Source organism: Procambarus clarkii, chromosome 61 (assembly GCF_040958095.1).
Source record: "Procambarus clarkii isolate CNS0578487 chromosome 61, FALCON_Pclarkii_2.0, whole genome shotgun sequence".
In the NCBI taxonomy this organism is placed as follows: Eukaryota; Metazoa; Arthropoda; class Malacostraca; order Decapoda; family Cambaridae; genus Procambarus; species Procambarus clarkii.
In genome coordinates, this window is record NC_091210.1 from 22,534,004 (window position 1) to 22,547,341 (window position 13,338).

Here is a 13,338-nt window from a genome sequence, read left to right on the forward strand (position 1 = left end):
TGTCTTGGGAGTTATGATTGAGATATGGTGCCTGTTTTCTTTCACTGATCGTTATGACAGAGTTATGAGGAAATTGACTTCTGTGTTCCTTATGGATCATCTGAGTCAGTTCGATCAGGTAGCCTTTGCACTTATCTTGGGTTGTATTTCTTGGTTTGAGAGTCAGAGGGTTGCTACGTTGTTAGGTTGTGTTTCGGAAGGTTCTATGAATGGGAAAGTTTTATACATAATTGTGAGGTTTAATGCTAATTTCTCTAATTTTAGTATCCAGTGGGCGAGAGTATGTGTTCCACAGAGGATCAAGAGTGATGAAGAGCAGATGTCTTTGTCAGAGCATACCCAGGAGAAGTCCCAAATCTACTGTACATCCAGTCAGCTTCAATTAAGCAGTTCAGCTCCAGAAAAAGGGAGTAATGGAAAATGGAGTCTGTCGTGGAAAAATTCACCATGTGGAAAAGGGATCACACGGAAATACGGGACTGATCTTAGAAAAATAGTAGAAACAGATAGAAAGATAAATTGCCGTGATAACTGTGTGAAAGCAGCTACGTTTATTGACAATTCTATTCATGCTAATAATGATAATGTTGTTGATAGGAGTGTGAAATATGATCTGAAACAAAGTGAAATAAATGAGATAGTACCCTGGAGAGATAAATTTGCATATTCCAGTGAAACATATGTAGAACATAGTCATAAGAGTGAAATTTCTGAGTTTCCTGTGAGAATATATTTGGAGTGTTTTCATTTTTGTCCAGAAATGTGTTCTTATTACTTTTACATGTTTGGTGTAATTAATACCATAAATCTCAAGTGTCATACATTTTACTTCGGAAAAAATGCCATTGATCTTCAATCCATTGCATTTTTTTTCTATGGAGGTGGAAGTGTTACGTACCTCTATAAGATACGTAATTAAATAAATTAAATTGTACTTATATATGCAGTGCGTGTAATATGATTGTATATTTCATTACATAGCCATACATAAATTTGAATCACTTACATGTGATTTATTGTGTTATATATGTCTTTGGTAGTATAGTGATATATTATATGGGGAATAGGCCCAACTTTATCCACCCGTGGGAATCGTTATTTTTTCTTTGTTTGCTTACGGCTGATTGCGTGGGAAAGTGGTTTCATAATGACCATCAGTAGGAAACACTGATGGGATTTCTAATTGTTTGAACATTAGGGGGCAACTCCCTGTGAGTGACTTTTAGTTCCTGGTGGCTGGGGGGGCGTTGTCAACATTTCCCTCCGTTTGTTTTAATTTAATTACTGCATGTATTTATAATTACATTATCTCTATTATGCATGTTAATCTAACCATTTAGTAAGTTAGTTTAAGATTACTCTTGTCACATATTATTGCTCCATGTAAGCTAAATTAATACTATGTAAGTTGGCAATTTTTCGCGGAGCAGAAGCAATGATTTTGACTTGCGCAGATAAAGTAGTCAGTAACTGTTACGGAGCAGGAGAGATAACATCTGTGGGAAGTTAAGTCTGTTTACTTGTTGTTGTGTCATTAGTAGATTTTTATTCTGGGAGAGACAGTATTTTGATTTTTACTTTAATAGTGGTCCTTCTGTACTGATATAATATTGATTATATTGTTAATATATATATATATATATATATATATATATATATATATATATATATATATATATATATATATATATATATATATATATATATATATATATATATATATATATATATATATATATATATATATATATATATATATATATATATATATATATATAGTTATACAGTATGTCTATTTCTTCAGTCCTAAGGGAGAAATTTATCAAGTAGCTGTGTATTTATTATGGGGTTACACTGGTGACCCGCTCTAGAGAACAGCAGTTGTAGTATCCCTAGACATTTTTAAAGTTTGGCTGTTGTAGGGTCTCGAGCCGTAACGTACAATAGGTAACACCTTCATAGTATGTTAAGATAAGCATCTTATTGCTTATTAATTACAATTATTACTTAACTTATTCTGTTGATAGGTATAGGTTATACCTATCTATAAGTAAGTAATAATTGTAAATAAGAAGCAAAAAGATGCTTATCTTAACATACTAAGTAGGTTAAGTGAGGTCGGTGTTTTCTATGAAGCTTTTCAAGGTAAACTAAAATATTCACAATCAATTAGTATGTCACGTATGCACGTATTAAATAAGCCAATATTGACCGTAAGCAAGTGCGAGAACGGGTTGGTAATACGTAGGCACTTCCGAATACAGCAGTGTTTTTGCAAACTCATCATTTTGACATAACATGAAGAAAGCAGTTAACGTTGTTGCCGGTGGATTCATGTCAATTTATTGCATATTTGAAGCTGTGAGATAAACGTGTTGTCCGTTTTCTTCCGTCCGTGACTCAAATGGTAATCTTGAGCTTAGCATTTTATCAAATCACATCATTCTTTGGGGCACACGTGGGGAACACAAATGCGAACAAGTCTGAATGGTCCTGAGGACTATATGCAACTGAAAATTCACACCCCAGATTACCTCGAAACCATACTGCCAGGAGCAACGCAACTGGTATATACAGGATGCCTTAATCCACTTGACGATCAGGAACGGACATAAGGAAATGATAGCCAAAGCTATGTGAACCACTTCCTAACCGGCACTCGGATGTTAACCTTGGGCATAGCATTTTATCAAATTATCTCAATCTTTGGGGCACCCATGAGGAACACAAATGCGAACATGCCTGAATGGTCCCCAGGACTATATACAACTGAAAACTCACACCCCCAGAAGTGACTCGAACCCATACTGACAGGAGCAATGCAACTGGTATGTACAGGACGCTTCATTCGCTTGACCATCAAGACCAGACATAAGGAAATGATAGCTGAAGCTGTATGAACCACTTCCCCGCTGGCAATCGAATAATAATCTTGGTCATAGCATTTTATCAAATCACCTCATTCTTTGGGGCACACCTGAGGAACACAAATGCGAACAAGCCTGAATGGTCCCTACTAGTATATGCAACTGAAAACTCACACCCCCAGAAGTGACTCGAACCCATACTGCCAAGAGCATCACAACTGGTATGTACAGGACACTTTAATCCGCTTGACCATCTTGACCAGACATACGGAAGTGATAGCCGAAACTATATGAACCACTTCCCTGCCGGCACTCGGATGGTTATCTTGGGCGCAGCATTTTATCAAATCACTTCAATCTTTGGGGCACCCATGAGGAACACAAATGCGAACAAGCTTGGTTGGTCCCCAGGAGTATATTCAACTGAAAACTCACACCCCACAAGTGACTCGAACCCATACTGCCAGGAGCAACGCAACGAGTATGTACAGGACGCCTTAATTCGCTTGACCATCAAAACTGGACTTTAGGAATTGATTGCCGAAGCTATATGAACCACTTCCCCACCGGCACTTGGATGGTAATCTTGGGCATAGCATTTAATCAAATCACCTCATTCTTTAAGCCACACGTGAGGAACACATATGCGAACAAGTCTGATTGGTCCCCAGGACAATATGCAACTGAAAACTCACACCCAGAATTGATTCGAACTCATTCTGCCAGGAGCAACGCAACTGGTATGTTCAGGACGCCTTAATCTTCTTGACCATCACAACCAAACATAAGGAAGTGATAGCCGAAGAAATGTGAACCTCTAACCCACCGACACTTGGATGGTAATCATGGGCATAGCATTTTATCAAATCACCTCATTCTTTGGGGCACTCTTGAGGAACACAAATGCGAACAAGCCTGAATGGTTCCAAGGACTATATGCAACAGAAAACTCACATCCCAGAAATGACTCAAACCAATACTACCAGGAGCAACACAACTGGTATGTACAGGACGCTTTAATCCGCTTGACTGTCACGACCAGACATAAGGAAGTGATAGCCGAAGCTATATGAACCACTTCCCCACCGGCACTCGGATGGTAATCTTGGGGATAGCATTTTATCAAATCACCTCATTCTTTTGGGAACACGTGAGGAACACAAATGCGAACAAGTCTAAATGGTCCCCCAGACAATATGCAACTGAAAACTCTTACACCAGAAGTGACTTGAACCCATACTGCCATGAGCAACGCAACTGGTATGTACAGGACGCTTTAATGCACTTGACCATCACGACCGGACATAGGTAATTGATAGCCGAAGCTATATGAACCACTTCCTCGCTGGCACTCGGATGGTAATCTTGGGCATAGCATTTCATCAAATCAACTAATTCTTTGGGGCACATGTGAGGAACACAAATGCAAATAAGTCTGAATGGTCCCCAGGACTATATGCAACTGAAAATTCACTCCCCAGAAGTGACTCGAACCCATATTGCCTGGAGCAGCGCAACTGGTATGTAAAGGATGCTTTAATTTGCATGACCATCACGACTGGACGTAAGGAAGTGATTGCTGAAGCTATATGAACCACTTCCCCACCAGCAATCGAATGGTAATCTTGGGCATAGCATTTTATCAAATCACCTCATTCCTTGGGGCACACGTGAGGAACACAAATGCGAAAAAACTGGACGTAAGGAAGTGATAGTTGAAGCTATATGAACCACTTCCCCGCCAGCAATCGGATGGTAATCTTGTGCATAGCATTTTATGAAACCACCTCATTTATTGGGGCACACGTGAGGAACTCAAATACGAACAAGCCTGAGTGGACCCCAGGACCATATGTAAATGAAAACTCACACCCCAGAAGTGACTCGAACCCATACTGCCAAGAGCATCGCAACTGGTATGTACAGGATGCCTTAATTCGCTTGACCATCAAGACCGGACATAAGGAAGTGATAGCCGAAGCTATATGAACCACTTTCTTGCCGTAACTCGGATGGTAATCTTGGGCATACCATTTTATCAAATCACTACATTCTTTGGGGCACACCTGAGGAACACAAATGCGAACAAGCCTGAATGGTCCCCACTAGTATATGCAACTGAAAACTCACACTCCAGAAGTGACTCGAACCCATACTGCCGGGAGCAACGCAACTGGTATATACAGGGCGCCTTAATTAATTCGCTTGACCATCAAGACCGGACATAAGGAACTGATAGCCGAAGCTATATGAACCACTTCCCCGCCAGCACTCGGATGGTAATCTTGGGCATAGCATTTTATCAAATCACTTCAATCTTTGGGGCACCCATGAGGAACACAAATGCGAACAAGCTTGATTGGTCCCCAGGAGTATATTCAACTGAAAACTCACACCCCAGAAGTGACTCGAACCCATACTGCCAGGAGCAACGCAACGAGTATGTACAGGACGCCTTAATTCGCTTGACCATCAAAACTGGACTTTAGGAATTGATTGCCGAAGCTATATGAACCACTTCCCCACCGGCACTTGGATGGTAATCTTGGGCATAGCATTTAATCAAATCACCTCATTCTTTAAGCCACACGTGAGGAACACATATGCGAACAAGTCTGATTGGTCCCCAGGACAATATGCAACTGAAAACTCACACCCAGAATTGATTCGAACTCATTCTGCCAGGAGCAACGCAACTGGTATGTTCAGGACGCCTTAATCTTCTTGACCATCACAACCAAACATAAGGAAGTGATAGCCGAAGAAATGTGAACCTCTAACCCGCCGGCACTTGGATGGTAATCATGGGCATAGCATTTTATCAAATCACCTCATTCTTTGGGGCACTCTTGAGGAACACAAATGCGAACAAGCCTGAATGGTTCCAAGGACTATATGCAACAGAAAACTCACATCCCAGAAATGACTCAAACCAATACTACCAGGAGCAACACAACTGGTATGTACAGGACGCTTTAATCCGCTTGACTGTCTCGACTAGACATAAGGAAGTGATAGCCGAAGCTATATGAACCACTTCCCCACCGGCACTCGGATGGTAATCTTGGGGATAGCATTTTATCAAATCACCTCATTCTTTGGGGCACATGTGAGGAACACAAATGTGAACAAGCCTTAATGGTCACCAGGATTATATGCAACTGAAAACTCACACACCAGAAGTGACTTGTACCCATAATGCCAGGAGCAACGCAACTGGTATGTACAGGACGCCTTAGTCCGCTTGACGATTGTGACCGGACATAAGGAAGTGATAGCCGAAGCTATATGAACCACTTCCTTGCCGGCACTCGGAAGGTAATCTTGGGTATAGCATTTTATCAAATCACCTGAATCTTTGGGGCACCCATGAGGAACACAAATGTGAAAAACCCTGATTGGTCTCCAAGGCTATATGCAACTCAAAAATCACACCCCAGAAGTGACTCGAACCCATACTGCCAGAAGCAACGCAACTGATATGTAAAGGACGCTTAATTCGCTTGACCATCAGGACCGGACATAAGGAAGTGATAGCCGAAGCTATATGAACCACTTCCACGACGGCACTCGGATGGTAATCTTGGGCGCAGCATTTTATCAAATCACCTCATTCATTGGGGCACACGTGAGGAACACAAATGCGAACAAGTCTGAATGGTCCCCAGGACTATATGCAACTGAAAACTCACACCCCAGAAGTGACTCGAACCCATACTGCCAGGAGCAACGCAACTGGTATGTACAGGACGCCTTAATTTTTTCGCTTGACCATCAAGACCGGACATAAGGAAGTGATAGTAGAAGCTATATGAACCACTTCTCCGCCGGCACTCGGATGGTAATCTTGGGCATAGCATTTTATCAAATCACCTCAATCTTTGGGGCACCCATGAGGAACACAAATGCGAACAAGCCTGATTGGTCCCCAGGACTATATGCAACTGAAAACTCACACCCCAGAAGTGACTCGAACCCATACTGCCAGGAGCAACGCAACTGGTATGTACAGGACGCCTTAATTCGCTTGACCATCAAGACCGAGCTTTAGGAAGTGAATACCGAAGCTATATAAACCACTTCACTTCCGGTACTCGGATGGTAATCTTGGGGATAGCATTTTATCAAATCACCTCATTCTTTTGGGAACACGTGAGGAACACAAATGCGAACAAGTCTAAATGGTCCCCCAGACAATATGCAACTGAAAACTCTCACACCAGAAGTGACTTGAACCCATACTGCCATGAGCAACGCAACTGGTATGTACTGGACGCCTTAATGCACTTGACCATCACGACCGGACATAGGTAATTGATAGCCGAAGCTATGTGAACCACTTCCTCGCTGGCACTCGGATGGTAATCTTGGGCATAGCATTTTATCAAATCAACTAATTCTTTGGGGCACACGTGACGAACACAAATGCAAATAAGTCTGAATGGTCCCCAGGACTATATGCAACTGAAAATTCACTCCCCAGAAGTGACTCGAACCCATATTGCCGGGAGCAGCGCAACTGGTATGTAAAGGATGCCTTAATTTGCATGACCATCACGACTGGACGTAAGGAAGTGATAGCTGTAGCTATATGAACCACTTCCCCACCAGCAATCGAATGGTAATCTTTGGCATAGCATTTGATCAAATCACGTCATTCCTTGGGGCACACGTGAGGAACACAAATGCGAAAAAACTGGACGTAAGGAAGTGATAGTTGAAGCTATATGAACCACTTCCCCGCCAGCAATCGGATGGTAATCTTGGGCATAGCATTTTATGAAACCACCTCATTTATTGGGGCACACGTGAGGAACTCAAATACGAACAAGCCTGAGTGGACCCCAGGACCATATGTAAATGAAAACTCACACCCCAGAAGTGACTCGAACCCATACTGCCAAGAGCATCGCAACTGGTATGTACAGGATGCCTTAATTCGCTTGACCATCAAGACCGGACATAAGGAAGTGATAGCCGAAGCTATATGAACCACTTTCTTGCCGTAACTCGGATGGTAATCTTGGGCATACCATTTTATCAAATCACTACATTCTTTGGGGCACACCTGAGGAACACAAATGCGAACAAGCCTGAATGGTCCCCACTAGTATATGCAACTGAAAACTCACACTCCAGAAGTGACTCGAACCCATACTGCCGGGAGCAACGCAACTGGTATGTACAGGGCGCCTTAATTAATTTGCTTGACCATCAAGACCGGACATAAGGAACTGATAGCCGAAGCTATATGAACCACTTCCCCGCCAGCACTCGGATGGTAATCTTGGGCATAGCATTTTATCAAATCACTTCAATCTTTGGGGCACCCATGAGGAACACAAATGCGAACAAGCTTGATTGGTCCCCAGGAGTATATTCAACTGAAAACTCACACCCCAGAAGTGACTCGAACCAATACTGCCAGGAGCAACGCAACGGGTATGTACAGGACTCCTTAATTCGCTTGACCATCAAAACTGGACTTTAGGAATTGATTGCCGAAGCTATATGAACCACTTCCCCACCGGCACTTGGATGGTAATCTTGGGCATAGCATTTAATCAAATCACCTCATTCTTTGGGCCACACGTGAGGAACACATATGCGAACAAGTCTGATTGGTCCCCAGGACAATATGCAACTGAAAACTCACACCCAGAATTGATTCGAACTCATACTGCCAGGAGCAACGCAACTGGTATGTACAGGACGCCTTAATCTGCTTGACCATCACAGCCAAACATAAGGAAGTGATAGCTGAAGAAATGTGAACCTCTAACCCGCCGGCACTCGGATGGTAATCTTGGGGATAGCATTTTATCAAATCACCTCATTCTTTGGGGCACACGTGAGTAACACAAATGTGAACAAGCCTTAATGGTCGCCAGGATTATATGCAACTAAAAACTCACACACCAGAAGTGACTTGAACCCATAATGCCAGGAGCAACGCAACTGGTATGTACAGGACGCCTTAGTCCGCTTGACGATCGTGACCGGACATAAGGAAGTGATAGCCGAAGCTATATGAACCACTTCCTTGCCGGCACTAGGAAGGTAATCTTGGGCATAGCACTTTATGAAATCACCTGATTCTTTGGGGCACCCATGAGGAACACAAATGTGAAAAAGCCTGATTGGTCCCCAAGACTATATGCAACTCAAAAATCACACCCCAGAAGTGACTCGAACCCATACTGCCAGGAGCAACGCAACTGGTATGTAAAGGACGCTTAATTCGCTTGACCATCAGGACCGGACATAAGGAAGTGATAGCCGAAGCTATATGAACCACTTCCCCGACGGCACTCAGATGGTAATCTTGTGCATAGCATTTTATCAAATCACCTCATTCCTTGGGGTACACGTGAAGAAAACAAATGCGAATAAGCCTGAATGATCCCCAGGACCATATGCAAATGAAAACTCAAACCCCCGAAGTGACTCGAACCCATACTGCCAGGAGCATCGCATCTGGTATGTACAGGACGCCTTAATTCGCTTGACCATCAAGACCGGACATAAGGAAGTGGTAGCCAAAGCTATATGAACCACTCCCTGCCGGCACTCGGATGGTAATCTTCGGCATAGCATTTTATCAAATCACCTCATTCTTTGGGGCACACCTGAGGAACACAAATGCGAACAAGCCTGAATGGTCCCCACTAGTATATGCAACTGAAAACTCACACCCCAGAAGTGACTCGAACCTATACTGCCAGGAGCATTGCAACTGGTATGTACAGGACGCCTTAATTCGCTTGACCATCAAGACCGGACTTTAGGAAGTGATTGCCGAAGCTATATAAACCACTTCCCCATCGGCACTCGGATGGTAATATTGGGCATAGCATTTCATCAAATCACGTCATTCTTTTGGGCACACGTGAGGAACACAATGCGAACAAGTCTAAATGGTCCCCCAGACAATATGCAACTGAAAACTCTCACACCAGAAGTGACTTGAATCCATACTGCCATGAGCAACGCAACTGGTATGTACATGACGCCTTAATCCACTTGACGATCATGACCGGACAGTGCCACCCAAGATTACCATCCGAGTGCCGGCAGGGAAGTGGTTCATATAGCTTCATCTATCACTTCCGTATATCTAGTCATGATGGTCAAGCGGATTAAGGCGTCCTGTATATACCAGTTGCGATGCTCCTGGCAGTATGGGTTCGAGTCACTTCTGGGGTGTGAGTTTTCAGTTGCGTATAGTCCTGGGGACCATTCAGGCTTGTTTGCATTTGTGTTCCTCATGGGTGCCCCAAAGATTGAGGTGATTTGATAAAATGCTATGCCCAAGATTACCTTCCGAGTGCCAGCGAGGAAGTGGTTCATATAGCTTCGGCTATCACTTACTTATGTCCGGTCATGATCGTCAAGTGGACTAAGGCGTCCTGTACATACCAGTTGCGTTGCTCCTGGCAGTATGGGTTCAGGGCACTTCTGGTGTGTGAGTTTTCAGTTGCATATAGTCCTGGGGATCATTCAGGGTTGTTTGCATTTGTGTTCCTCATGTGTGCCCCAAAGAATGAGGTGATTTAATAAAATGCTATGCCCAAGATTACCATCCGAATGCCGGCGGGGAAGTGGTTCATATAGCTTCGACTATCACTTCCATATGTCTGGTCATGATGGTCAAGCGGATTAGGGGGTCCTGTACATACCAGTTTCGTTGCTCCTGGCAGTATGGGTTCGAGTCACTTCTGTGGTGTGAGTTTTCAGTTGCATATAGTCCTGGGGACCATTCAGGCTTCTTCGCATATATATATATATATATATATATATATATATATATATATATATATATATATATATATATATATATATATATAGATAGATAGATAGATAGATAGATATATATATAAAATGGTGAAGCAGTTCTACAGAGTAGGATAAAACAACTTTCCAGAGACAAACCATTGTTGTCCAACTAGTTCTTTTAACCTCTCCATTGGTATCACCTGAGTCTGGAGTTATTAGATGATTTATGTGCCGGTAATATAAATTACAATTCACACTTAAACATGGATATAGCATTTCCTATACTTTCTCTACAGACATAATTATTAATTAATTAAAGAATGTAACTTAAGAGATGAAATAATAACACTTAATAGTTCTCACCTAGTTGTGCTTGGGGGGATTAAGCTCTGGCTTTTTGGTCCTGCGGTAAAGTCTTTGTGGCGCATTGTGATTGTGCTGCAATATTATTTTAACGTACGTATATGTTACGATGTTGAGACGATTAGATACTGTCATGATCTCAGGCTGCCTGAGAATCCCAGGCTGCTAAGTTAGGTCATACCTGACCTAACTTAGAGGTCAAAGAAATATAGACTGGAGATGTATATATGTTAAACACTTGATTAAATTTGACGAATTGATTAAAAGTATGTGCCGTGAAAAAGAATATAAATAAATGACTTGACATGAGACGTGGAGAATTTGCTAGAAGTGTTAGGCTCGCTTCGGAGGATCTTAACCTCACTTGGGTTGAAGAAATCGTTAGGGGAGGTCGCGCTCCGTTGAGCCCCTGCTGAAGAAGAACCCCAATGTGATATACCATCAAGAAGAAGGAAGTGGACGGACTTTTCGACTGTGGAATAAGTCTGGAGACGTGTCAGCGCAAGTTGTGAACTGTAGAAAGAGTGTGGAGCAATCTTTAAAGCAGTTTTGTGGGCAGCTTAGGGCACCTTGGTGGAGACCGCTCAGTCAGTGAGCGCCGCGAGTGAGTCAAATTCTGCGGTAATCTAATTTTAACCAGTTAAGAGTGATTGCCTGTTGTTTATTGTGTGCCCAGCGACCGTAGCGGATGTTTATAGATGTGTTAGATTTTATTTTATTAAGTCAGAAAGCCTAAATGAGAAAATGGAGATGAGGGAGACAGCTGGAGGGACGAGCGGCGCGTCCCCTCTCCCCGACCTCTTGGAGACAACTGACCGGCTGGCGAGTCTCCCAGGGTGAAGGATGGATCCGTCCAAACGTGGGGTAGACCCTCCCTCACAGCATGTGGGAAGTAGGGAGATGTCTGATGAAGACATTTATTGTGTAGTTTATTTTAGTTATATGTTTAGAGGAACATCTTTATTGGCGTGTCAATGGGTTGCGGGTTTGTCTGGGAAAAGGAGTTGCTGAGAGAGCTTCGAGCCCAGAAAAGGGAGTTAGTGGATGAAACTCCAAGGCAGATGAAGGAACAGTGTACTCTAGGGAAAAGTACCCACACAGTGAGGAGTAGGGCCTTGCTAGGTAGCTGTGAGGAGCAGTGAAGAGGAGTGTCACGTGCTTCTGTTGTACCAGTGGTGAAGCACCATTGATGTTCAAGGAAGACTTCATGACGTAGCAGCCGGAAGAGCTGTGGAGGACCATGGTAGACAATTCTAGGAAAACCTAAAGATGTTCAGGGTAGTGAACCTCTAGGTGTAGAGAAGAGGTTCTTAGTAACTACTTATATAGAGTTGGTAGAGTGCTTGAGTATCATTGGCGTGCAAGATGCAGTGGAAGGTGGGAGACTGGATATTTTTTGTATCAAGGAATATTTATACAGATGTCTATAGTGTTACAGCCATAGGCTTAATTTCCTTGTGTATATTTATTTATATACTAGTTGTACCCGGCCACAGCAGCCTTCCCCTGGTTTCCTAGTCCTCCCCACCATTACTTCTTCCCCATCCCCTCGTCCTCCCAACCATTCCTCACTCTCCTGTCCCTTCTTCTTCCCAACCATACCCCATTCCCCGTCCCCTCATTCTCCCCACCGTTTCCTCCCTCCCCCATCCCTGTGTCCTCCCTACCACCGCCACCCTGTTCCTACCTCTCTCCTGTTCCCTCGTCCTCTGCGACATCCCCCACTCTCCTGTCTCCTTGTCCTTCTCATCATTCTCCATTCCCCCTGTCCCCTCGTCCCCACCATCCCCAACTCCCCTGTCCTCTCGTCCTCCCCACCATTACCCCTCTCCCTTGTCCCGTCGTTTTCAGTACCATCCCCCCACTCCAGTCCTCTCGTCCTCCCTACCATTCCCCAATCTTTTGTCTGATGCATTCCCAAATAATGTGATGCTCCCATCAGAAAATAGGGAACATCAAATGATCTGATGTTCCCATCACTGAAATATACGAAAAACAATTAAAAACGAAATGAAAAACAATGAAGAAATAAACAAATAACTATACTCATGAAATGAACGGTATGGTAAACAACAAAGCTCAATTCCAACGAAGTGTCACAAAAATATTAAATCAAAATGAAAATAATTCAAATTCTATGAAAATTCAATTTATCAATGAAATTGGAAACATTGAAATCTAATCGTAACATATTTAGTAAAGCGTGAGTTGTTCTTACGTGCAACAGATGGCGCTGTTTTTCAATAATGCATGTTTTTACTGTCACAGGTGTGGCATCTATACTCACGAAATGAAAAGTATGGTAAACAATACAACTAAACTCCAATGCAAT